We start from the raw sequence: 27328 nt of genomic DNA, 5'->3' as shown, positions 1-27328 counted from the left end.
TGTAATTAAGTTTGGAACAAAAAAACCTATTTTCTGTTCACTCAGCAATTGCATCCAATGGTGAGAGAAAAAGGGTTTAACTTCTGAATCAATTGTTTGCAGCTTGTCACTTGCTCAGAGTTTAAAGAAGCACAACCGTCTCAAAAGTGTCCTAAGGAAATTCTGCGTGTCTCTTTTTTTGATAAGCCACTCTTCTTCTCCCATTTTTTCCCTCATGGTGGGGCACTTGAATGATTCATTTTGTTCTGTCTTTTACTCTGACTTTGGCAAAATTAGCCTGCAGTCTTTTCGGAAACATTTAAGTCAGACCAATGGGAAACAGGAACTCAAAATTTGCATTTAGCTGTTGGTTTCCTACTTGGTCTCCCTAACACGTTCCATCATACTTTATTCTATGCACTCAGGCAAAACATTATAGAGCAGATAAACTGAGGCATGAATATAACACCATACCTAAGATAACGCTCTGCCTAACTCGTCATCTTATTTCCTTTTTTGCCTACGTACATTCTCAGCACATCCCTTGCTGAGCCTAAATGTGGAAAGCTTTTTGTGCAGGGATGTGCATGAGCCATTCCTTCATCCTCTTGAACTCTGAAGGCTGTTTTGCTACACTAGTGTTGTTAAAAGTGGGATTTTCAAAAGTTGTGAGTGTTTATTTGAACTAAAAAATGTTCTCCAAATTATGCATTATTTCAGTCTTTTGAAAATCCCTTTGTTTATCCACAGAGTTCTTGCTATTTCTCAGAATTTCCTTTGTTTTTTATTGTAAAATTAATGATAAAGTTTATTTAAAAATGTATATATTCATGCTGTTTATTGAATTTTCTATCACAAGAATTATTTTATTTTTTATAAACTTATTTTCGGTTTTTATTCCTATACAATAGTGCCTCCTTTTAGTATTCTCTTAAACCAAATGGATTATAGAGTAATAGCTTCTTCCATATCCATCCTTGCAACTTAATAAAAAATGCAAAATGAAATATACTAAGTGAATCCCACTTTAATTTGAATCATATCTCTGCAGATTTGTGATGTCCTTTCCTTTATTTTTTCTGTGGTTCGTTGATTGATAAAGAGCGTTTATCAATGTATGTGACATCTCCTATTCATATCCTTTGAGTTAAACTAAAATGTAAGTGGAAGTGCTTGGCTCAATAGCAATATAGTCTCCATATGAGTTAGACACAAACTCAGAGACATCTTTGAAGACAGAGGAAATGTCTAGGAAAACTTGAGACATTTGTCTCTTTTTGAGCATTGGATACTGACAAAAATGAATGTGGCAGCCTTAAAACCCTGCAGAGTTTTTATGATCTGAGAGCAGATATGTTTGGATCTTTCCTATGTTCAGATTCTTATCTGAACTAACTACAGCTCAGCTCAGAGGTGAACAGAAGTTGCCTCTGTGTGCAACTCTCCAGCCTTTGGCTGAAGCAGGATCTTCATTCATACTTTTTCCAACAGAGTTCTTTGTTTATTTTCGTGCACATAATTTGGTTTAATACTACATGGAAGATGTGATGCCCTCCAATTTTACACAAAGATGGTGTGTTTCCTCAAAAGTGAATTGATTTCCAACTTTGTAAAAGTGACTCATTAGAAAGTGTTTCAGTTCCAAAGGAAACATGATTGTGCATTGTGAAACAAGACCTTTTGGGTTTTTTTACCATTACTGGTACTATTTTATTCCTTCCTCTACACTCAGTGGACTAATGGGATTCACCTGTGTTATATTTTCTTCCAAAAGTCTAAGTTTTCATTCAATAAAAGTGCAGTTCTAGAATGTCCCTTTGTTATGCAAACTTTAAAAACACCAAACTAATTTTAAGGAATTATATTTTCTCAGAATATGCAACAATCTAAATCAAAATTTTTGATAAGTGTAAAAAATCTTCATGGAAGTTAGTAATTTTTTCAATGTTAATCTTTGCTTTAGGAAAAAGAAGTTCGGTATGATTACTGCCTGATGTTTTTGTGTAGTAAGTCTATAATATGGCCTCGTCCGTACTAAAATATATAAGTAGATGGAGGTCATAAAGATATACTTTTAATCTGAAGTATATTTTATTAGAAAAATAATTAGTCGAGAGACTATTGTATTAGTCATTGTCTTTAGCTAGATTAAAAAAATCTCATTAAAAAATTATCCAACATTTTCATGGTGTCCCGACTATAAAAAACCATTGACACTGACATTCCTGATATGTATGTAGCTGTTTGCTTCAGTTTACAGGATTTCTGAAGGTTGTGTAGCAGCAGATGAAAGCTATAGCTGACTGTAAAAGTTATAGTTCGCAGTCAGCTTTTGCACTTTGTTTTATTTTTCATTTAAAGAAAAGACCCTAACACTATAAAAATATGTTCTAGGGATAGAAAGACATTTGATGAGACCTTTCCTTATGCTGTGGTCTTCATAGGATTTTTGCCTGCAGTGTACTCAGACAAAACTATATTTAAATGGACAGCAGTTCCAGAAATCCTGATTCAATTTCAGTCATAAATCTGCATCTCATGGTCTCTTTTTCTTCCTGTAGAATAACAGTAACATTACACCCAATTATCTTGTTTGTGTGAGACTTGGGATGTGTCTCACAAAGAACATGGGATGGGGGAATACTGACTTTACATCATGTTTTTTCTTTGTGAAACAGCTGTTTTGATGTTAGCATCACTCCTGCTGGGACCTTTGCAGGTTTAATTACCATAACTGTTGAAGTGGATCTGCTTATAAAAAATACGGTTTGTGTCAGTACTCTCATTCAGGCAACTGGATGCACTTTTCCTTAAGGGAATACCTCAGGCATTTTGAACAATTTTAAAATGCAGATTTTGCTCACATTATACAATGTCTGAATTCAACGGAACTTCATGGGTGTAAGTGATCCCTGACTTTGACCCTTAAGTCGTCTTGGACACTATGGTTTTTTTCAGTGTCTGTGTTTTTATGAAAAAGCTACCACGACTCCTACCATTCTTTCAGTAAGGTTTCTACACATAAATAGAACATTTTAAAGAAAAGTAAGCTGTAGATTTATGGTGCTTATTTTCTGAGAAACTTTTGTATTTATTTATACTTTATTGGTTTTGATTGATATGAAGGAAAATAGCTTTTAATCTTACTTCACATATTTAAGAAAACAAACACAGGCCACAGATATATTTATTATAACTTCTTAAAAGGTGCATATTTTTGCCTGAAATGCAAAAAACGTTGGGAAATCATAACAAGTTTCTGGCACAATCTCCTCCTTGTGATAGAAAGCATATTTTCATACAAACAGCAGATCCCTCGGATACACTTTTTTGGTGTTTCTTGTTGAAACATATTTCTTTGTGGCTGGATACAGCTTTCCCAAGTAAATAAATCATAAAAATATTAAGTAGTACTTCGAGTTTCCTTTTCTGAATTCAGTGAATTGTGTGATAAGTCCATGTCCCAAACGAAAAGACAGGCAGGCAGACTCAGATGTTTGCATTCTTTTCATAATTGAAAAGAGATGCTCTGTCTTCCCTAAAATGGTGGGGAGATGGAGGGCTACAAAGATTTATAACAAGTCAGTACCTCTTTCACGTACCTACAATAAGCTTTTCATTCTGTTTCTGTTTCCAGATTAATCGGTTTCAAACCCATTTTATACCTTTTACTTTGGTGTATATCGGGTACACTTTAGGTTGTTTCTACCTACAAAGTTAGTCCATCAGAAAATGCCCCATGCTCTGAGGCAGTGATTACTTTCAATCTCTTCTGCTTGTAGGACACAAACCCTAAAAATGCTTTCTATAAAAACTTGAATTTTCATCATGCTTTGGAAATATGTGTCCCCTTTGCTGAAATATCACTTGGCACAGAAGTGAATCTGTAGCTGAAAAATAAAATAATAATAACAAACAGATAAACCTTGTACAACTACCTGAACAAAGGAATGAGTGTGAGGAGGAGCATTCAGAAAAAAAGTAGAAAAAAACTTTGCAAGCAGTCTGGTAACCTGCATGCCAGGTTACCTGATTTTATACGAATAAAAGGTAAACTGGATGTGAAATGTAAAGACAGGACTTTGGAGACACAGTTCATGTCTTTAAATAATGATGCAGTGAGCTGCCAACCATTGTCCAGGACTGGCTCAAGTACAATTCTCAAGTGTGAATATATTAAGTAATCAAGGACCTGTGCGACTAATATTGCCTTTAGGAAGACAAACCTGACCTGTAATGAAATGTGATGAAGTGGGGATTTCTTGGAACTTCATTTTGCCTCGGATAGATCAGTAGAAGACAGGAAATTAGATGTCTTTGCAAGAAAAAAGAAAACCAACTTGATGATCATAACCACTAAAATCCCTGTCATACATATTCTGTGCATATAAAGGGACTTCTGATTAAAAAAGAAAAAAGAAACAGAGAGGAAAAAATAGTATTTTCCAATAGGATTTCTAAATATTAACCTCCAGAACAGAATTAGAGGGAACACTGACTATGAAAGACCAAATGATTACCAGAAGTATCCTAAGGCTTTTGCCCTATGACAGATCACCTCAGCCTTCTGCTGTTAAACCTAACAGACACCTAACAGATTTCTCTTCTTAATTTCAATAAATTACCTCTTGAATGGGTAAGTATGTTTTTGATTATGCCCTTGATTTTAGTTTTTGCTAGATATGCAAAATATCCTATATTTTCAAATGACTTGAAAATTATGTCTCAGCATGGTGATTCTGACCTTTGATTCATTACTAAAAGTAATACTAATAGTACTTTATTAATTAAACCTTTTGACTTTGAAATTGAGCATTCTAGTGGGTATTTATGCTACTACTTCTTGACTTGCAAAACCAGGCAGAACAGTGTTTGCTTTCCACTTTTGGGAACCGCGTTTGTTTCCAGGTAAGGCACCTAAATGAAGTTTTTTTCTCTTAGAATTTTGTCGTCCAATATTTAAAAGATAAACCAAACCAAACCAAAATGAATGTCATAGGGAAGAATGTTCATAGGGAAGAAGGGGAAACAGGCTGGAAAAAACTGTCTCATGGTAGCAGGAGCTTCTGGAGTATGGTAGTTATATCTATCCACCAGAGGGGCTGCTGCACCTCATCACACATAAGTTTAGGTGAATTGTGGGGTTTTGTGTTTTAGGATTTAAAAAATAAAAGCAATATATAACTACTTTTTATTCAGTTCTGAAATGAGAAAAATAATGACCAGAGTAAACATCAGATAATAAACTCCCTCTCACACCCCCTGACCTCCAACCCCTCCGGCTTTTATTAAAATAAGCTTTACTTTAATGAAATTATTTTGAGCATTTCTTCACTCTTACAGAAAGACACTGGTTCCAGCACTTTTCTGTAGGTGTGCAGTCTGACATTTCTGTATAGTGTCTCCCAGGAATAATAAAATCTCTTCCATGCCTGCAGGCTCCATTATCTGCCTTACTTTTTCCCCTCATTTGGAATCATTACGTTGAGTAACTCATAAGGTCTTAATAACACTCCAAGTTAAGAGAGCCAGTATTAAAATGTAGTGACCCTCAACTTCTGCGCTTGGCTCAGCGACAGGAATAATAGTTGGTTACATGGAAAGCATTATTATCAGTTTGCATCTCCTGCTAGCTCAGATTTGATTTCAGAAAGCTTGAAATGCTTAAGGGCCAAACAAATTCTTCTTTGGCTCATATCCTCTTCTGATGCGGTGCTTCACTTGGAGATGAAGAGTAGTCACAGTCAAATCAGAGCCAAATTCTGTAGGAATTTACAGTGAACACCTACACCTACAGTAGAAACTAACTAACTAACTAACAAACAAACTAACTCTCTCGCCCTATTGGCTCAAAAAGCTATTGTAAATATTTGAAAGTTGAAAACTGGAATGTGAAAAAAATGCATTCAGTACACAGCTACCTGCTATAGAAACTAACTAACTAACTCACTAACTCACTAACAAACTCTCTTACCCTACTGGCTAAAAAACCTATTGTAAATTTCTGAGTTGCCAACTGGCATGTGAAAACAAACATGTTAAAAGCTCTCAAGTGCCCTTTGTGCAGTTCTTTTGACGGGTCTAGCAGATAACACTCCTTAGGCTTCTTCCTGGGCTGGTGAATGTTCTGCAGAAAGGGCGAGGTGTGATCTTGTTTTTGCAACCTCCGCTAGACCATCCAGCTGAGCCCAAAGAGTGACAACCTGAGAGTGATTTCTTCAACCACCTCTACAATCTGTTTTGAGAAAGATTGGGGGAAAACACAGGCATTAGGCTCCAGGCTGAGAGGAGAACAAGCAACTTGTGCTTTGACACGAAAGGCAATACCTATCTACAGTTCCCCTCTGCAGGATTCCTTAGAGCTGGGTACTAGGCTTTCTTTTTTTCTTATTTATTATTTAGATTGCAGACTAGATGACCTTGAAAGGTCCCTTCCAACCCAAATTACACTTTGATTCTATGATTCTAAGTGCAAAATGAAAACTACCTATGTTGGCGTGCTCTTTTACTCCAGACATCCACCTTCTCCCAGGGCAGGTGACTGCTTCCTCTCTGGGACCATCTCTGGGCATCACAGTACTATTTTCTATACTTAGAGCAGCATGAAAATTCGCAAGAGGGAAAGCAGGCTCTGTTACACACCTGGGCTCCTTGTTCTCGATCTGCTTGGTAGTCTCAGTTGCCCTTTCCTGAGCTCTCACTTTCCAGCTTTTGCCTTTGCTTGACTGGCGGGCCATCGCTCTCCTCTTCGCAGGTGTGTTTTCTTTTCCTGGGGGATGGTGTTGCCCCTTCCTGCGAAGAGCTCGGCAACCTTTCCATTCAAGAGGATTGTTAGACAGGTACAGCCATGATCAACATGAATCAATTCTACTCTTAATCCAAGCCGGCTCATGTTACCTGCTCTGCCCAGAGGAGCTCTCCTGGGATGCGCTTTCTGGAGCGACTGCAGGCACCTGCAATGGAAACGTAGAAGATGGCACCTGCCCACTTTCCAGCTCAGCTCTAAAAGGCAGATCCCTTGGATGGGTTGGCTCAGCCCAGCTGTGCCACTTCTGGTGGCATCAGCGCACAAAGAGTGATGGCCAAGCTGCATCAGCCTCTCTCTGCACTTCTGCAAAGCTGCAGGTTGGTGGATGAACTTGCTTGTCCCTGCAGCGGCAATGCCGCCTTCTGAGGGGAGAGGCATTCTCTCACGCTGCGTGTGAACCTCACGTACCTCTACAGCTTCTCCTTCTGCTCCTGGTGCCGGCGACTCCTCGGCCTGTTCACCGGCAAGCCCAGCCTCGGCCGCTGTACCTGGAAGCTCAGCCTCCTCCTCCTCTTCCTCAAAGAGCTCCTCACGCTGCTCGATGAGGACCTCAACCAGCTGTGTCACCTGCACACAGTAAACCATTGCTTTCCAACCTGCTGGCTGCAAATGTGTCCGACAGCCCTTCCCACTCCTGATCCTGCCTTCTGCACAGAAAGCTGCAGCTGTGGGGCCGCTCTTGCCAGCAGCTCCCCCGCGGGCATTTGCCGAAGAGAGGAGGCAGCCAGGAAGCCCTGAAGAACAAAGCTGGCGTGGACCTGGAAGGCTGCAGCGGTCTGGGAAACACAGCGTACCTTCCCTGTCACCTGCATCAGGACGTCCAGGGGCAGCGTGTCCTCCTCGGGTGGGCTGAGGAGGTTGGGCCCCACGCAGATGGCCAGGTTGCTGGCGCTCATCTTGGTGACGGTGGCGTTCCTGCTGATCTTCTGGAGCAGGAGCAGCAAGGATTTGAGGAGGAGGAGGTTGGCTTCAGGTAACTTGCTGGCCACCCTGAGGGAACAGGAACCCAACGTTAATAGACGGAGTCTGTGTTGTCAAGACAGGTGTCCCATGCAGGTGTCAGCCAAGCCCACCCCAGGGAAGGCTCCTTGGCCAATCTGGCTCTACAGCAGAGGGACGGCCTTCACTGAGATATGGGCACCTCCCTCCCTGCCCGCCCTTCTGGCCAGAGTCCCTTTGTGGAGCCAGCCCCAATGCCTGCAGGCAGTGCTCCAAGGAGAGAGAGGAATGCTTTTCTGTGCCACTTTCCCCCCAAAATGCTGAGCCCACAGCAGCAGGAAGAGGTGGGTGGCCGAAAACACAGCTTGTTCAGGCCGGCTGTGGCTTTGCAGGCAGGTGCCGGGCTCTGGCAGTCCCTGTGGAGCCGCCAGGCTGCTGGCCACACTTACTCTTTCAGCCCCGCCAGCCTCTCCTGCCTGCTGGTCTTGTGCAGGGCGTCCATCCACTGTTGGTAAAGCTCTGAGTGGAGCAGCTTGGAGGGGATCTTGCGGAGGAAGTCCTGCAATGGCAAGGGCTGAGCGTGAGGCTGTGGGCAGTGCCGCCGGGAGCACAGGCAGCATCCCCAGCATGCTGGGTGCCCAGCAGCTCCTGCGTTTGGCTCCTGCTTGGGCAGGTGCCCATCAGCAGCGCCAGAGGCGGGAGCTGCCGGACTCCAGGTCAGCAGGGCTCACCTTCAGGATGACGGCCAGGACGTGCACCGGCTGGCTGGCCAGGTGGACCTCGGCTCCCGTGTCCAGGGCCTCCCTGATCTCCCGGGAGGCGCGCTCGCTGGCCGCCAGCCGGAAGATCCCCTCCGTGGATGGGCCCTGCTCGTGCAGCAGAGCCAGCAGGTCCTGCAGGGGAGAGAGGAGGACATTGCTGGGCTGGAGACAGGCCCTGGCACAGGCCAACCTTCCTCAGGGACAAGAGGGAGTGTGCATGGTCGGCAGCTCTCCCTGGGGCAGGACAGAGGGGTGGCTGGAGTTGGGTGACACGCAGAGGAACGCGCTTTGTTCCCAATGCTCGTCTGGGATGTCTGATGGGGTCACCGCCTCTGCAGAGGAGGCAGCGGGATGGGGAGCCCCTGGCCAGGCTTGCTTACCTGGATGGGCTGGGGCAGCGCACCGTCCTGGCTGCAGAGGGCTGCCAGGGGCCGGCCGAAGAGAACCCCCGTGCGGGCAGAGCCCGACGGCCCCTGTGCCTCTGCAGCGGCCGAGGTGCCTGGCCGCACAAAGTGCCAGGGCAGCCACCTCCTCTGGCTGCGGGTCGCACCTTCTGCCAAGGAGAAGAGAACAAAGAGAGGTGGAGCAGAAGTGCCAGGCCAGTGCTCCTGCATCCTCTCACAACTGTCCCTCACCCTTGAGCCCATGGGACAGATGTTGTTTGGGAAGGAAAGACCCTGGGGCCTCAGGTCTCTCCTGCTGCAGAATGACAGGGACAGACGTGCCCCGCAGGAAGGGCAGCAGCAGCCCCAGGGCAGCATGAGTGCCCATCTGCAAAAGGAGGAGGGAAGGGCTGTTCTGCGCCCGTCTTCTCCCAACTCACCAGCCAACTGGCCACTTCCACCTTTGTTGCCAGAGGGGACGACAGGTGGGGGCCGCCGCTCTGCATCAGCCTGCAAGAAATGTGCTGTGCTCACCCAACAGCCCTGCAGCAGAAAGGGTCCCCGGCCAGCTGCATCATGCCCTGGCCCTGCGTGAGAATCATGCCCTGGCCATGTGTGAGACGTGGGGATGGCTGAGATCTCATCCCGAGCGATCCTCACCTTTGCCTGGTCCTCAAGCAGCCTCTCCAGGCTGCCGGCATGCAGTGTCATGGCCTGGGCAAGCAAGAGAGAGCAGAAGGTGAGAAGTGATACACCTGGTGCTGGGCTGGAACAGCCTCTGGAGACAGAGACAGGAGGACACTCACAGCATTGCGGCCCCTCAGCTCCTTTAGCAGCGCCTTGAAGGAGGGCAGCTGGGTGACCTGGGCTCCCTCCACTCCTTCTGGTGGTCTGTGCACGGGGAAGGGGCAAAGAAAGAACTGTGTGAGAACCAAGCAGCCTTTTCCCTTCCCTGCCAGCCCAGGGAACGCTTCCGAGCTGCCCCAAAGCAGCCGAGTACCACTTGGAATCTGAGTAGAGAGGAGCAGCTGAGGTCCGAGTGGGGTCAGGCAGCTGTTGTCTGGACACAGCTGGGTGAAGATGCTCCACCAGCTTTGCCCACTCAAGAGCCGCCCACAACTATGGGGGCAGGTCTCCCCAGCTGGGCAGCGCTGTTCCCACATCGTAGGGTTACGATGCCTAGAGCATCCCCCTGAGGTGTGAGCACAAGTCTCCCAGGCTGCACCGCCAGGCAGGGCTTACCCAAGGAGAGCGCTGAGCCACAGCTCCTTCACTGCCCGGCAGCTGCGGAAGGAGAGCAGAAACAGCCTGAGTGCCGCTGCGCCCCAGCCTGCGGGCACAGGCGGGCGCTGGCACAGCCCTGCCGTCCCCGTGGGAATGGCCACAGAGGCAGGACGGAGCCCCGTGGGGCAGGACGGAGGCGCTGCCCAGCCCTGCCGGGGGACGTGGCAGCGCGACTCACCGGAAGGTGATGACGCATGAGCCGCAGGGCCAGACGAGGACGAGGCAGGTGGTGTGCTTGCCTTCCTCCTCTTCAGCGGCATCGCCGGCTGCCCCCTTGGTGCTGCCCAGCACCTGCAGCTGGCCCAGGGCCAGGCAGAGCTTTGGGCGCGGGGCACTGCCACGTCTGCAGAGAGGAGCGGCAGCGAGTGAGCTGGAGGAGCCTGAGCCCGCTGGCTCCCCTCCCGAGTCCCCCTGCCACGGTCACGGCCATGGGTGTATCCAGCACCAGGGTGCCGGTGGCCTTGGGATGCTCCTGGGCTGTCCCTGCCCTAGTGCCAGGGCCAGGGCTTGGGAGGAAAGGCAGCTGGGCTCTGCAAATCTTACTGGTGCTTGGCGATGACCAAGGTGTCACTGAAGAGGAGGAGGTCCCTCTCCCTCGTCACACGGCCCTGGGTCACCCGCACACGCTGCCGGAGCAGTGGTTCGCGTGATGCCGGGACGGGCACGCACTGCTGCACGGGCTCAGGCTCGTCCCTGCAGAGCAGACGGTGTCGGGCATGAGAAAATCGGCTGCTGCGGGGTCCGTCTTTTCTGGGCTGTCTCCGAGCTGTGAATGGGGGGAGCCTACCTGGAGCCACGGCAGCAGTTCACTTGTCCCATCCCGACGAGGCAAGGAGAAGCCTACGGTAGGACACACTTCTGGGCGCAAGACGGTGGTCAGACAGGTGGTGAAAGTCTGCCCGAGTGTGTCCCAGTGCCGAGTGGTGCTGCTGGGCAAGAGCTTGGCTCCTGCCCGTGACACTCCGTGTTGGCACAGAACCGTTGCCAGGACAGCGCCGGGTCAACACGGCCCCCCATTCTAATGACCTCAGCGGTGGGGGAGGGGCACTGGGGGCTCTCCCCAGTATGCCCAGGTCTCTCTGGGACTGGGAGCCCAAACCTGGGCACAGCACTTCAGGCCTGGGCTCAGCAGCGCTGAGCAGAGGGGAAGGGTCACCTCCCTCCAGCTGCTGGCAATGCTTTGCCTTGTGCAGCCCAGGGTACCGCTCGCTGCTGCCTTTGGCCAAGGGCACCTGCGGGCTCCTGGTCGACTTGGTGTCCACCAAGAGCCCAGCACCTTTTGTGGCACGCTCTGTTCCAGCAACTTGGCCAAGCTGCTTTGAGTCAGAAGTCTGTGTGGATGTGTCCCAGGATGCTTCATGCTTACAGCATCGCCAGAGCTTTCTCCTGATTTCCTATGGAATAACTCACCAGTGCTACCATCCTGGCTGGGTGATTGATAGTAGACACCCACAATGACATCTTCTTTGTTTTCCACCCCCTAAGCCTCACTCACAGGCTCTCAACTACATCACCCCTAACCATAAGGGCTGCAAAGTCAAACCTGCTCCTCACATACAGTGCAAGTCCCCCACCTCACCTGCCCGTCTGTCTCTTCTGAACAGCCTGTTCAGCCCTCCTCACCAGTGATGCTTTCTTCTCTTCCCGTTCTGCACTAGGGACAGGAAAGCTTGTGTGCATAAGTTCCAGCTTCCCAAGAGAACAAGGTCTCCTGAAGTAAGGTTGTAAATACGGTTTTGGCATGTAAGTGTAAGCGATTGCTTACAGAAAATGCATGTTTTTCTTCAGTCAGGTGAGACACAAAATTTGACAGCAGGTGAGGTTTGGATAATAATCTCTCCCAGATCTTCGATTTCTCCCTGGATATTGCAAAGGCACTTGAGTCACGTTTGAGCAGGGACAGCCATAGGCCACTCCAGGGGACTCTGCAAACAAAAGATTGTGCTTTCCAGTGGCACATGCCAGCTGAATCCTGGCCATCCAGGCTGGGAAGTCTACTAGTCACCTTTGACATATGATAGAGGAGTAAATGCTTGTCTTCAAGAGCTAGCCAGAGATGCTGAGGCCACCCACTCAAACACGAGACACCAAACTGGGTATTCGCCTCCTCCAAATTTACGTAGCTATATTGCAGCTTTTTTATGTTAAAACATTGCTAAGATCCCAATATAGTTAGCGGAGTAAGAAGGTATTCCCAATGTCCTAAAGCTGACGTCTTTAGTACACCTTTAGACCTGATGGAGTGTATTGACTAGGGCCTCAGTTTGATTTCCTATGCACAGGCAACTTCCTGCCAGCTAAGATGCCGTAAGGAAACCAGCACCTAGAGATCAGCAAACGTGAACTCCATCTTTGTCTTTTTCCCTAATTCCAGCTTTTTCACACCAACTTTGGTCTTCACATAACCTGCGGGTAAAAGGTGGTGGTTCATAGAATCGTGGAAGCACAGAATGTCTTCAGTGTGAAGGGACCCCCAAGGATCATCAAGTCCAACTCCTGTTCCTGCATATGACAACCCCACAGTTCACACCATGTGTCTGAGGGCATTGTCCAGTCTCTTCTGGAAAGCTGTCAGGCGGGGAGCCGTGACCACCTTTCTGGGGAGCCTGTTCCAGTGCTCCACCACCCTCTGGGTGAAGAACCCTTTCCTAATGTGCAACCTAAACCTCCCCTGGCACATCTTCCTGCCATTCCCTCGGGTTCTGTCGTTGGTCACCAAGGAGAAGAGTTTGGTGCCTACCCTTCCTCCTCCCCTTGTGAGGAAGCTGTAGACTGTGATGAGGTCTCCTCTCAGTCTCCTCCAAGCTGAACAAACCAAGTGACTTTAGCTGCTCCCCATACGGCTTCCTCTCCAAACCCTTCATCAGCTTTGTAGCCCTCTTCTGGACACTCTCTAGCAGCTTAATATCCTTTTTATCCTGTGGCAACCAGAACTGCACCCAGTGCTCCAGGTGAGGCTGCAGCAGTGCAGAGCAGAGCGGGACAATCACCTCCCTGCCCAGCTGGCAATGCTGTGCTCGATGCGCCCCAGGACACGGTTGCCCTCTTGGCTGCCAGGGCACTGTTGGCTCACGTTCAACTTGCCGTCAACCAGAACCCCCAGATCCTTCTCCGCGGAGTTGCTTTCCAGCATCTCGTCCCCCAGTCTGTATGTACTGCCAGGGTTGCTGTGTCCCAGGTGCAAAATCCGGCACTTGCTCTTGTTGAACTTCATGTGGTTCGTGATTGCTCGGTTCTCCAATTTGTTCAGATCCCTCTGCAGGGCCTGTCTGCCCTCGAGAGTGTGAACAGCTCCCCCCAGTTTTGTGTCATCGGCAAGCTTGCTAAGCAATCCCCCAAGTCCTGTGTCCAAGTCATTTATGAAGACACTGAAGAGTGCTGGCCCTAAGATGGATCTCTGTGGAGCCCGCTAGTGACTGGTCGCCAGCCCAACATGACCCCATTTACTAGAACCCTTTGATCCCGGCCCGTCAGACAGTTGCTCAGCCACCGCATTGTGTGTTTATCCAGCTGGATGCTGGACATCTTGTCCAGCAGAATACTGTGAGAGACAGCGGTTGGTACTCCCTTTTAGACCCCAGCCTCTAAAACATCGAGGAGAGACTCTAAGAAACAGAGCAGACCAGAAAAGTGCAACCCAGGGGGATTACCCACTTCCCAGTCTTCCTGGGGTGCCCGAGACAGTTGGTAGAGAGAAGAAAACTGTCCTTCTGCCTCCTCGAGCCAGTCCTGTTGTCTCTTTGCCTCCAAATCTATGTGGCAAAGTCAGGAGAAGACAAACACCCAAATCCAAAACCTCAAACCCAAAAACCCAAACCCAAACTGTCGTGTTCCATTTTGTAGAAGGTGGGGAAGGGAGACACCTAACAGATTTCTCTTCTGAATTTCAATAAATTACCTCTCGAACGGCCAAGTATGTTTTTGATTATGTCCTTAATTTAGTTTTTGCTAGATATGCAAAATAGCCTATATTTTCACAGAAGTTGAAAATTATGTCTCAGCATGGTGATTCTGACCTTTGATTCATTACTAAAAGTAATACTAATAGTACTTCATTAATGAAACCTTTTGACATTGGAATTGAGCATTCTAGTGGATATTTATGCTACTACTTCTTGCCTTACAAAAGCAGGCAGAACAGCATTTGCTTTCTACTTCTGGGAGCTGAGTTTGTTTCCGGGGAAGGACACCTAAATGGAATTACACCTTTCCTCTTAGAATTTTGTTGTCTAATATTTAAAAGATAAACCAAACCAAACCAAACCAAAATGGATGTTACAGGGAAGAACGTTGATAGGGAGGAAGGGGAAACAGGCTGGAAAAATTGTCTCATGGTGGCAGGAGCTTCTGGAGTATGAAGATTACAGCTATCCAGCAGAGGGGTTGCTGCACCTCATCACGCATAAGTATAGGTGGATAGTGGTTTTTTGTGTTTTAGGATCTAAAAAGTAAAAGCAATACATAACTACTTTTAATTCAGTTCTAAAACCAGAAAAATAATGACCAGAGTAAATATCCGATAAGAACCTCCCTCTCACACCCCACGACCTCCAATCCCTCTGGATTTTATTAAAATAAACTTTGGTTTAACTAAATTATCTTGAGCATTTATTGACTTTTACAGAAGGACACTGGTTCCAGCACTTTTCTGTAGGTGTGCCATCTGACGCTTCTGTAGAGTGTCTCCCAGAAATAAGAAAATCTCTTGCATGCCTTACTTTTTCTCCTCATTTGGAATCATTATATTGAGTGACTCACAAGGTCTAATAACAGTCCAGGTTGAGAGAGCCAGTATCAAAATGTAGTGACCCTCAACTTGTGCACTTGGCTCAGCAACAGGAATAATAGTTGGTTACATGGAAAGCGTTATGATCAATCTGCATCCCCTGCTAGCTCAGATTTGATTTCAGAAAGCCTGAAATGTTTATGGGCCAAAGAAATCCTTCTTGGCTCACATCGTCTTCTGATGCGGCGCTCCACTTGAAGCTGAAGAGTAGTCACAGTCAAATCAGAGCCAAATTCGGTGGGACTTCACAGTGAACACCTACACCTACAGTAGAAACTAAACTAACTAACTAACTAACTAACTCACTAACTCACTAACTAACTCAGAAACTCACAAACTCACAAACTCACTAATGCACTAACTTTCTATCGCACAAACTCAGAAACTCACTAACTCACTAACTCAGAAACTCACTAACTCAGAAACTCACTAACTCACTAACTCAGAAACTCACTAACTCACTAACTCACTAACTCAGAAACTCACAAACTCAGAAACTCACTAACTCACTAACTCACTAACTCAGAAGCTCACAAACTCAGAAACTCAGAAACTCACAAACTCAGAAACTCATTAACTCTCTAATTCACTAACTCACTAACAAACACTCTCGCCCTACTGGCTAAAAACCCTGTTATAAATTTCTGAAAGTGGCCAACTGGCATGTGAAAACAAATGTGTTAAAAGCTCTCAAGCGCCCTTTCTGCAGTTCTTCTGATGGCTCTTGCAGGTGACACTTGTTAGGCTTCTTCATGGGCAGGTGAAAGTTCTGCAGAAAGGACGAGATGTGATCTTCTTTCTCAGAACCCCCGCTAGACCGTCCATCTGAGCCAAATGGTGACAACATGAGGGTGATTTCTTCAGCCACCTCTACAACCTGCCTTGAGAAAGATGAGGGGGGGAAAGACAGGCATTAGGCACCAGTTTGAGAGGAGAACAAGCAACTTGTGTTCTGACGTGAAAGGCAACACCCATCCACAGTTCTCCTCTGCAGAATTCCTTAGATCTGCGTATTAGGCTTTGGTGTTTTTCTGTTAATTATTTAGATTGCAGAGTTTGGGGAGGCTTAAGTGAACACAGAGGCTTTTGATTCACCTGCTGTACAAATCTATGCTTCAAGGGCCATGCCTGGGTGCAGCTGCATCAAGAATGGAGAGTAAAACTGAACTTGAGTGCAGCAATGAGGAAGGAAGACAAAGACAAGAGGAAGAAGAACTTTCTTACAATGAGCGTGGTGACATACTGGCACAGGTTGCACAGAGAGGTGGTAGATGTCCCTTCCCTGGAAACATTCAAGGCCAGGCTGGACAGGGCTCTGAGCAACCTGATCTCGCTGAAGGTGTCCCTGCTCATTGCGGGGGGTTGGACTAGATGACCTTAGAAGGTCCCTTCCAACCCAAACCATACTTTGATTCTATGATTCTAAGTGCAAAATGAAAACTGCCAAAGCTGGAGAGCTCTTTTCCTCCAGACATCCACCTTCTCCCAAGGCAGGTGACTGCTTCCTCTCTGGGACCATCTCTGGGCATCACAGAACTATTTCCTATACTCAGAGCAGCATGAAAATTCGCAAGAGGGAGAGCAGGCTCTGTTACACAACCGGGTTCCTTGGTCTTCTCACCCTGCTCAGGTAGTCTCAGTTGCCCATTCCTGAGCTCTCTGTTGCCAGCTTTCGCCTCCGCTTGAGTGGCGGGCCATCGCTCTCCTCTTCGCAGGTGTGTTTTCTCTTCCTGGGGGATGGTGTTGCCCCTTCCTGCGAAGAGCTCGGCAACCTGTCCATTCAAGAGGATTGTTAGACAGGTACAGCCATGATCAACATGAATCAATTCTACTCTTAATCCAAGCCGGCTCATGTTACCTGCTCTGCCCAGAGGAGCTCTCCTGGGGTTCGCTTTCCGGAGCGACTGCAGGCACCTGCAATGGAGATCTAGAAGATGACACCTGCTCACTTTCCAGCTCAGCTCTAAAAGGCAGATCCCTTGGATGGGTTGGCTCAGCCCAGCTGTGCCACTTCTGGTGGCATCAGCGCACAAAGAGTGATGGCCAACGTGCATCAGCCTTCCTCTGCACTTCTGCAAAGCTGCAGGTTGGTGGATGAACTTGCTTGTCCCTGCAGCGGCAATGCCGCCTTCTGAGGGAGGAGGCATTCTCTCACGCTGCGTGTGGACCTCACGTACCTCTGCAGCTTCTCCTTCTGCTCCTGGTGCCGGCGGCTCTTCGGCCTGTTCGCCGGCAAGCCCAGCCTCGGCCGCTGTACCTGGAAGCTCAGCCTCCTCCTCCTCTTCCTCAAAGAGCTCCTCACGCTGCTCGATGAGGACCTCAACCAGCTGTGTTACCTGCACACAGTAAACCATTGCTTTCCAACCCGCTGGCTGCAAATGCGTCCGACAGCCCTTCCCACTCCTGATCCTGCCTTCTGCACAGAAAGCTGCAGCTGTGGGGCTGCTCTTGCCAGCAGCTCCCCCGCGGGCATTTGCCGAAGAGAGGAGGCAGCCAGGAAGCCCTGAAGAACAAAGCTGGCGTGGACCTGGAAGGCTGCAGCGGTCTGGGAAACACAGCGTACCTTCCCTGTCACCTGCATCAGGACGTCCAGGGGCAGCGTGTCCTCCTCGGGTGGGCTGAGGAGGTTGGGCCCCACGCAGATGGCCAGGTTGCTGGCGCTCATCTTGGTGACAGTGGCATTCCTGCTGATCTTCTGGAGCAGGAGCAGCAAGGATTTGAGGAGGAGGAGGTTGGCTTCAGGTAACTTGCTGGCCACCCTGCGGGAACAGGAACCCAACGTTAATAGACGGAGTCTGTGTTGTCAAGACAGGTGTCCCATGCAGGTGTCAGCCAAGCCCACCCCAGGGAAGGCTCCTTGGCCAATCTGGCTCTACAGCAGAGGGACGGCCTTCACTGAGATATGGGCACCTCCCTCCCTGCCCGCCCTTCTGGCCAGAGTCCCTTTGTGGAGCCAGCCCCAATGCCTGCAGGCAGTGCGCCAAGGAGAGAGAGGAATGCTTTTCTGTGCCACTTTCCCCCCAAAATGCGGAGCCCACAGCAGCAGCAAGAGGTGGGTGGCCGAAAACACAGCTTGTTCAGGCCGGCTGTGGCTTTGCAGGCAGGTGCCGGGCTCTGGCAGTCCCTGTGGAGCCGCCAGGCTGCTGGCCACACTTACTCTTTCAGCCCCGCCAGCCTCTCCTGCCTGCTGGTCTTGTGCAGGGCGTCCATCCACTGTTGGTAAAGCTCTGAGTGGAGGAGCTTGGAGGGGATCTTGCGGAGGAAGTCCTGCAATGGCAAGGGCTGAGCGTGAGGCTGTGGGCAGTGCCGCCGGGAGCACAGGCAGCATCCCCAGCACGCTGGGTGCCCAGCAGCTCCTGCGTTTGGCTCCTGCTCGGGCAGGTGCCCATCAGCAGCGCCAGAGGTGGGAGCTGCCGGACTCCAGGTCAGCAGGGCTCACCTTCAGGATGACGGCCAGGACGTGCACCGGCTGGCTGGCCAGGTGGACCTCGGCTCCCGTGTCCAGGGCCTCCCTGATCTCCCGGGAGGCGCGCTCGCTGGCCGCCAGCCGGAAGATCCCCTCCGTGGATGGGCCCTGCTCGTGCAGCAGAGCCAGCAGGTCCTGCAGGGGAGAGAGGAGGACATTGCTGGGCTGGAGACAGGCCCTGGCACAGGCCAACCTTCCTCAGGGACAAGAGGGAGTGTGCATGGTCGGCAGCTCTCCCTGGGGCAGGACAGAGGGGTGGCTGGAGTTGGGTGACACGCAGAGGAACGCGCTTTGTTCCCAATGCTCGTCTGGGATGTCTGATGGGGTCACCGCCTCTGCAGAGGAGGCAGCGGGATGGGGAGCCCCTGGCCAGGCTTGCTTACCTGGATGGGCTGGGGCAGCGCACCGTCCTGGCTGCAGAGGGCTGCCAGGGGCCGGCCGAAGAGAACCCCCGTGCGGGCAGAGCCCGACGGCCCCTGTGCCTCTGCAGCGGCCGAGGTGCCTGGCCACACAAAGTGCCAGGGCATCCACCTCCTCTGGCTGCGGGTCGCACCTTCTGCCAAGGAGAAGAGAACAAAGAGAGGTGGAGCAGAAGTGCCAGGCCAGTGCTCCTGCATCCTCTCACAACTGTCCCTCACCCTTGAGCCCATGGGACAGATGTTGTTTGGGAAGGAAAGACCCTGGGGCCTCAGGTCTCTCCTGCTGCAGAATGACAGGGACAGATGTGCCCCGCAGGAAGGGCAGCAGCAGCCCCAGGGCAGCAGCAGCCCCAGGGCAGCATGAGTGCCCATCTGCAAAAGGAGGAGGGAAGGGCTGTTCTGTGCCCGTCTTCTCCCAACTCACCAGCCAACTGGCCACTTCCACCTTTGTTGCCAGAGGGGACGACAGGTGGGGGCCGCCGCTCTGCATCAGCCTGCAAGAAATGTGCCGTGCTCACCCAACAGCCCTGCAGCAGAAAGGGTCCCCGGCCAGCTGCATCATGCCCTGGCCCTGTGTGAGAGGTGGGGATGGCTGAGATTTCTGTCTGTGCGATCCTCACCTTTGCCTGGCTCTCAAGCAGCCTCTCCAGGATTCCGGCATGCAGTGTCATGGCCTGGGCAAGCAAAAAAGAGAAGAAGGTAAGAAGCGATGCACGTGGTGCTGGGCTGGAACAGCCTCTGGAGGCAGAGCGGAGACAGAAGGGATACTCACGGCGTTGTGGCCCCTCAGCTCCTTTAGCAGCGCTTTGAAGGAGGGCAGCTGGGTGACCTGGGCTCCCTCCACTCCTTCTGCTGGTCTGTGCATGGGAAAGGGGCAAAGAAAGAGCTGTGTGAGACACAAGCCACGTTTCCCATCCCCTACCAGCCTGGGGAGCGCTTCCAAGCTGCCCAAAGCAGCCGAGTACCACTCGGAATCCGAGCGGAGAGCAGCAGCCGAGGTCCGGGTGGGATCGGGCAGGTGTTGTCTGGACACAGCTGGGTGAGGATGCTCCACCAGCTTTGCCCACTCAAGAGCCGTCCAGCGCCTTGGGGGCAGCTCTCCCCAGCTGGGGAGCGCTGTTTCCCCGTCGTGGGGCTATGATTCCTAGAGCATCCCCCTATGATGTGAGCATGAGTCCCGTGGGCACCAGTGCCAGGCAGGGCTTACCCAAGGAGAGCGCTGAGCCACAGCTCCTTCACTGCCCGGCAGCTGCGGAAGGAGAGCAGAAACAGCCTGAGTGCCGCTGCGCCCCAGCCTGCGGGCACAGGCGGGCGCTGGCACAGCCCTGCCGTCCCCGTGGGGATGGCCACAGAGGCAGGACGAAGCCCCGTGGGGCAGGACGGAGGCGCTGCCCAGCCCTGCCGTGGGACGTGGCAGCGCGACTCACCGGAAGGTGATGACGCATGAGCCGCAGGGCCAGACGAGGACGAGGCAGGTGGTGTGCTTGCCTTCCTCCTCTTCAGCGGCATCGCCGGCTGCCCCCTTGGTGCTGCCCAGCACCTGCAGCTGGCCCAGGGCCAGGCAGAGCTTTGGGCGCGGGGCACTGCCACGTCTGCAGAGAGGAGCGGCAGCGAGTGAGCTGGAGGAGCCTGAGCCCGCTGGCTCCCCTCCCGAGTCCCCCTGCCACGGTCACGGCCATGGGTGTATCCAGCACCAGGGTGCCGGTGGCCTGGGGATGCTCCTGGGCTGTCCCTGCCCTAGTGCCAGGGCCAGGGCTTGGGAGGAAAGGCAGCTGGGCTCTGCAAATCTTACTGGTGCTTGGCGATGACCAAGGTGTCACTGAAGAGGAGGAGGTCCCTCTTCCTCGTCACACGGCCCTGGGTCACCCGCACACGCTGCCGGAGCAGTGGTTCGCGTGATGCCGGGATGGGCACGCACTGCTGCATGGGCTCAGGCTCGTCCCTGCAGAGCAGACGGTGTCGGGCATGAGAAAATCGGCTGCTGCGGGGTCCGTCTTTTCTGGGCTGTCTCCGAGCTGTGAATGGGGGGAGCCTACCTGGAGCCACGGCAGCAGTTCACTTGTCCCATCCCGACGAGGCAAGGAGAAGCCTTCTGGAGGACACACTTCTGGGCGCAAGACGGTGGTCAGACAGGTGGTGAAAGTCTGCCCGAGTGTGTCCCAGTGCCGAGTGGTGCTGCTGGGCAAGAGCTTGGCTCCTGCCCGTGACACTCCGTGTTGGCACAGAACCGTTGCCAGGACAGCGCCGGGTCAACACGGCCCCCCATTCTAATGACCTCAGCGGTGGGGGAGGGGCACTGGGGGCTCTCCCCAGTATGCCCAGGTCTCTCTGGGACTGGGAGCCCAAACCTGGGCACAGCACTTCAGGCCTGGGCTCAGCAGCGCTGAGCAGAGGGGAAGGGTCACCTCCCTCCAGCTGCTGGCAATGCTTTGCCTTGTGCAGCCCAGGGTACCGCTCGCTGACGCCTTTGGCCAAGGGCACCTGCTGGCTCCTGGTCGACTTGGTGTCCACCAAGAGCCCAGGACCTTTTGTGGCACGCTCTGTTCCAGCAACTTGGCCAAGCTGCTTTGAGTCAGAAGTCTGTGTGGATGTGTCCCAGGATGCTTCACGCTCACAGCATCGCCAAAGCTTTCTCCTGATTTCCTATGGAATAATTCACCAGTGCTACCATCCTGGCTGGGTGATTGATAGTAGACACCCACAACGACATCTTCTTTGTTTTCCACCCCGTAAGCCTCACTCACGGGCTCTCAACTACATCACCCCTAACCGTAAGGGCTGCAAAGTCAAACCTCTCCCTCACATACAGTGCAAGTCGCCCACCTCACCTGCCCGTCTGTCTCTTCTGAACAGCCTGTTCAGCCCTCCTCACCAGTGATGCTTTCTTCTCTTCCCGTTCTGCACTAGGGACAGGAAAGCTTGTGTGCATAAGTTCCAGCTTCCCAAGAGAACAAGGTCTCCTGAAGTAAGGTTGTAAATACGGTTTTGGCATGTAAGTGTAAGCGATTGCTTACAGAAAATGCATGTTTTTCTTCAGTCAGGTGAGACACAAAATTTGACAGCAGGTGAGGTTTGGATAATAATCTCTCCCAGATCTTTGATTTCTCCCTGGTTATTCCAAAGGCACTTGAGTCATGTTTGAGCAGGGACAGCCATAGGCCACCCCAGGGGACTCTGTAAACAAAAGATTGTGCTTTCCAGTGGCACATGCCAGCTGAATCCTGGCCATCCAGGCTGGGAAGTCTACTAGTCACCTTTGACATATGATAGAGTAGTAAATGCTTGTCGTCAAGAGCTAGCCAGAGATGCTGAGGCCATCCACTCAAACACGAGACACCAAACTGGGTATTCGGCTCCTTGAAATTTACGTAGCTATGTTGCAGCTTTTTTATGTTAAAACATTGCTAAGATCCCAATATAGTTAGCGGAGTAAGAAGGTATTCCCAATGTCCTAAAGCTGACGTCTTTAGTACACCTTTAGACCTGATGGAGTGTATTGACTAGGGCCTCAGTTTGATTTCCTATGCACAGGCAACTTCCTGCCAGCTAAGATGCCGTAAGGAAACCAGCACCTAGAGATCAGCAGACGTGACACAGGACCTATGATAGTCTTGCACTTCTGAGGTGAACAGCTGGAGGTCAGAGAACATCAGCTGTAGAATCTCAGATCATTTCCAAATCATGCCCAGGGCTAGGCTATGTCATCAAGCCCTTGCTATCCGCTCCCTCTAACGGCTTTGTGGAAACCAAGTCCAAACACAGTCTCCAAATTCAGAGGGAGCCGAATCCCGCCCTAGCTGTAGTTCCCTCTTCTGCCAAGGAGGTTTGTGTCCTGTATCCCCATAACTGAGACCTGGTGGGAGCATTCTGCATACATTTTTTGGTAGCTTGTGCAGTTAAGAGCAAATGTTGGGGCTAAGGGACACTTGTTTTTTTTAGTTGTTGTTGTTGGTGGCGGTGTTCTTTCTTACTTTTCTACTGTTTCTTGTTCTAACCATCTCCATTTGTCAAGCTTCAGGAAACACAATGTACTTACTTAAGGAAGTTTTTGACATTTGGAGAAAGGATGTGTCTCGTGTCTGTTAGCTGCAAATAAACTCTTTTTATTTAAGAAATTTTATTGATATATAACATATCTAAATAATACAAAGCATCAGCCAAAGTGAAGAAACATTTTGAAATTAGTTATCAAACAGCAAATACACTTGTTCCTCCTGCTTTCCCTTTATACCTGAGTGAGTTTCACAGGCAGCGTCTGGTCAATCAAAACATGCTGAAAGCAACAGGTTGTGCCCACAGCAAAGCGCCTGACTGCAGCTAATTCATTGTGCCTCACCAGTTTCCCACTGAAGTAATTTAGAAAGCACCAAGCACGCGGCAGCTCTTTGTGTACTATCAAGAGCACCAGCACAGTTTAATATGAAGAATTTTTCACATCACCTTTTATATCACATATTTTCATTCTATCGTAAAGCATGCCTCTCTATACTAAATACATTTGGATACGACAAAACGGTCCATGCAATACCAGGTTTTTTTATGTAACCATCATATTTCTGTAAACTGCATTACAGACTGTTCACGGCCTCCATTTTGCTGTTTCTTGTCTTCCATGAAAACCTGTCTAAGTTTACTTTGGAGGCTCTTCAGGACTTCTGCTTTGATGGCTTTTCTTGGTTTGGCTGGTTTTGTTTTTTATAGGGCTCAAAGCAAGCTGCTTTTAGCATTGTCAGGCTAAGGAATGATCTTGCGATACAGTTAACACGTAATGGGTGTATCATCATTCCAGAAGACCTGCCCAGTCAAACAGGGAAAAGCACACAGCTTGCTTGTGCGATGCAGCTCCGTATACACACTCTTTCTAGAACAGTAAGAAGGGCACAAAGTAGCAGCATTTCAGCAGTGACGTATGCACCACCCGTATGCTTGTGTGTCCATGCGATATGGAGGTCATCTCAGTGCTTGCTACCAGTTTTCTCCAACCTGCAGAAAATGTCTTCAAAGGGCTGTTCTATTACCTACGTCCTTAGAGGAAATTCTTGCAGCTTAACTCGTGCCTTTTGCAGCATGTGCAACTGGGTAGAAGTAAAAGTGCAGTGAGAGGAGCCTTTTAAAGGAAGTGTCTGCTCTTGGTATCTAACGCACATCGGGGTTTGGGCTGAAGCAGTTGCTGTTGGCTCACCGCTTTGGAAAAGGTGTGTTTGCAGCATTTCAGCCAATGCAGTCGGGCATAATGCTTGGCAATGGCAGTGAGCGTGAATACAGCAGGTCATCTCTCCATACTTGTCAATACAGTAGCTTGTTGACATTAAATGGGTTCTAAGGTTTTGAGGGAAAGTATCCCAGCTTCCTACAGACTGTGTAGTCATCTATTGTTCAAGAGGAAACATGAAACCTCTTGGAGAAAAGCAGTCTCTAAGTGACAGCACGATGGCCATAAAGTACAAAGAAATTGCCTCTGGTGCTACAAATTCTGAAAAGCTTTTGAAGAAAAGGCCACAGTGGTCCTATTACACCAGAGAAAAAATGGGTAAAAGCAAGGGGGGGTTAAGTTTGGACTTTAGGAAAAGATTCTTCATCAGAGGGTGGTGGAGCACTGGAACAGGTTCCCCAGGGAGGCAGTCACGGCTCCAAGACTGACAGCATTCCAGAAGAGACTGGACGATGCCCTCAGACACATGGTGTGAACTGCGGGGCTGTCACATGCAGGGGCAGGAGTTGGACTCAATGATCCTTGGGGGTCCCTTCCAACTCAGGACATTCTATGATTCTATGAGTTAAATCAAGAATATAATTTCTCCAAAGTCCCAGGGATGTCATGAACAGTGAGATTATCCTTCAACTAGTTTATGAGTGACAGCACAACGTGATGTCTTCTTGACCTTCTCTATGCAGTACACAGCTACGTACAGTAGAAACTAACTAACTAACTGACTCTCTCCCATTCAAATCAGAGCCAAATTCAGTGGGACTTTACAGTGAACACTGAGCAGCTTCCTAGGTCTTCCGTATGGGAAGACACCTGGTGGATAGATGATTGCCCTAGAGCAGGTGGTGGGTGGCGGCAGGCACGCCGGCCAAGGAGCAAGCATGACATGGACAGGGTAGGTGTCTCCTGCAGGCAGGACGCACCCTGATGACAAGGTCCAGAGATGGAGTTTCCGTAGAACTCCATCTTTGTCTTTTTCCCTAATTCCAGCTTTTTCACACCAACTTTGGTCTTCACATAACCTGCGGGTAAAAGGTGGTGGTTCATAGAATCGTGGAAGCACAGAATGTCTTCAGTGTGAAGGGACCCCCAAGGATCATCAAGTCCAACTCCTGTTCCTGCATATGACAACCCCACAGTTCACACCATGTGTCTGAGGGCATTGTCCAGTCTCTTCTGGAAAGCTGTCAGGCGGGGAGCCGTGACCACCTTTCTGGGGAGCCTGTTCCAGTGCTCCACCACCCTCTGGGTGAAGAACCCTTTCCTAATGTGCAACCTAAACCTCCCCTGGCACATCTTCCTGCCATTCCCTCGGGTTCTCTCGTTGGTCACCAAGGAGAAGAGTTTGGTGCCTACCCTTCCTCCTCCCCTTGTGAGGAAGCTGTAGACTGTGATGAGGTCTCCTCTCAGTCTCCTCCAAGCTGAACAAACCAAGTGACTTTAGCTGCTCCCCATATGGCTTCCTCTCCAAACCCTTCATCAGCTTTGTAGCCCTCTTCTGGACACTCTCTAGCAGCTTAATATCCTTTTTATCCTGTGGCAACCAGAACTGCACCCAGTGCTCCAGGTGAGGCTGCAGCAGTGCAGAGCAGAGCGGGACAATCACCTCCCTGCCCAGCTGGCAATGCTGTGCTCGATGCGCCCCAGGACACGGTTGCCCTCTTGGCTGCCAGGGCACTGTTGGCTCACGTTCAACTTGCCGTCAACCAGAACCCCCAGATCCTTCTCCGCGGAGTTGCTTTCCAGCATCTCGTCCCCCAGTCTGTATGTACTGCCAGGGTTGCTGTGTCCCAGGTGCAAAATCCGGCACTTGCTCTTGTTGAACTTCATGTGGTTTGTGATTGCTCGGTTCTCCAATTTGTTCAGATCCCTCTGCAGGGCCTGTCTGCCCTCGAGGGTGTGAACAGCTCCCCCCAGTTTTGTGTCATCGGCAAGCTTGCTAAGCAATCCCCCAAGTCCTGTGTCCAAGTCATTTATGAAGACACTGAAGAGGGCTGGCCCTAAGATGGATCTCTGTGGAGCCCGCTAGTGACTGGTCGCCAGCCCAACATGACCCCATTTACTAGAACCCTTTGATCCCGGCCCGTCAGACAGTTGCTCAGCCACCGCGTTGTGTGTTTATCCAGCTGGATGCTGGACATCTTGTCCAGGAGAATACTGTGAGAGACAGTGGTTGGTACTCCCTTTTAGACCCCAGCCTCTAAAACATCGAGGAGAGACTCTAAGAAACAGAGCAGACCAGAAAAGTGCAACCCAGGGGGATTACCCACTTCCCAGTCTTCCTGGGGTGCCCGAGACAGTTGGTAGAGAGAAGAAAACTGTCCTTCTGCCTCCTCGAGCCAGTCCTGTTGTCTCTTTGCCTCCAAATCTATGTGGCAAAGTCAGGAGAAGACAAACACCCAAATCCAAAACCTCAAACCCAAAAACCCAAACCCAAACTGTCGTGTTCCATTTTGTAGAAGGTGGGGAAGGGAGACACCTAACAGATTTCTCTTCTGAATTTCAATAAATTACCTCTCGAACGGGCAAGTATGTTTTTGATTATGTCCTTAATTTAGTTTTTGCTAGATATGCAAAATAGCCTATATTTTCACAGAAGTTGAAAATTATGTCTCAGCATGGTGATTCTGACCTTTGATTCATTACTAAAAGTAATACTAATAGTACTTTATTAATTAAACCTTTTGACTTTGAAATTGAGCATTCTAGTGGGTATTTATGCTACTAGCAGGCAGAACAGCATTTGCTTTCTACTTCTGGGAGCTGAGTTTGTTTCCGGGGAAGGACACCTAAATGGAATTACACCTTTCCTCTTAGAATTTTGTTGTCTAATATTTAAAAGATAAACCAAACCAAACCAAACCAAAATGGATGTTACAGGGAAGAATGTTGATAGGGAGGAAGGGGAAACAGGCTGGAAAAATTGTCTCATGGTGGCAGGAGCTTCTGGAGTATGAAGATTACAGCTATCCAGCAGAGGGGTTGCTGCACCTCATCACGCATAAGTATAGGTGGATAGTGGTTTTTTGTGTTTTAGGATCTAAAAAGTAAAAGCAATACATAACTACTTTTAATTCAGTTCTAAAACCAGAAAAATAATGACCAGAGTAAATATCCGATAAGAACCTCCCTCTCACACCCCACGGCCTCCAATCCCTCTGGATTTTATTAAAATAAACTTTGGTTTAACTAAATTATCTTGAGCATTTATTGACTTTTACAGAAGGACACTGGTTCCAGCACTTTTCTGTAGGTGTGCCATCTGACGCTTCTGTAGAGTGTCTCACAGAAATA

This window comes from Caloenas nicobarica, chromosome 1, assembly GCF_036013445.1.
Source record: "Caloenas nicobarica isolate bCalNic1 chromosome 1, bCalNic1.hap1, whole genome shotgun sequence".
In the NCBI taxonomy this organism is placed as follows: Eukaryota; Metazoa; Chordata; class Aves; order Columbiformes; family Columbidae; genus Caloenas; species Caloenas nicobarica.
The sequence above is the reverse complement of the archived record's forward strand: the minus strand, read 5'-3'. Positions refer to the sequence as shown.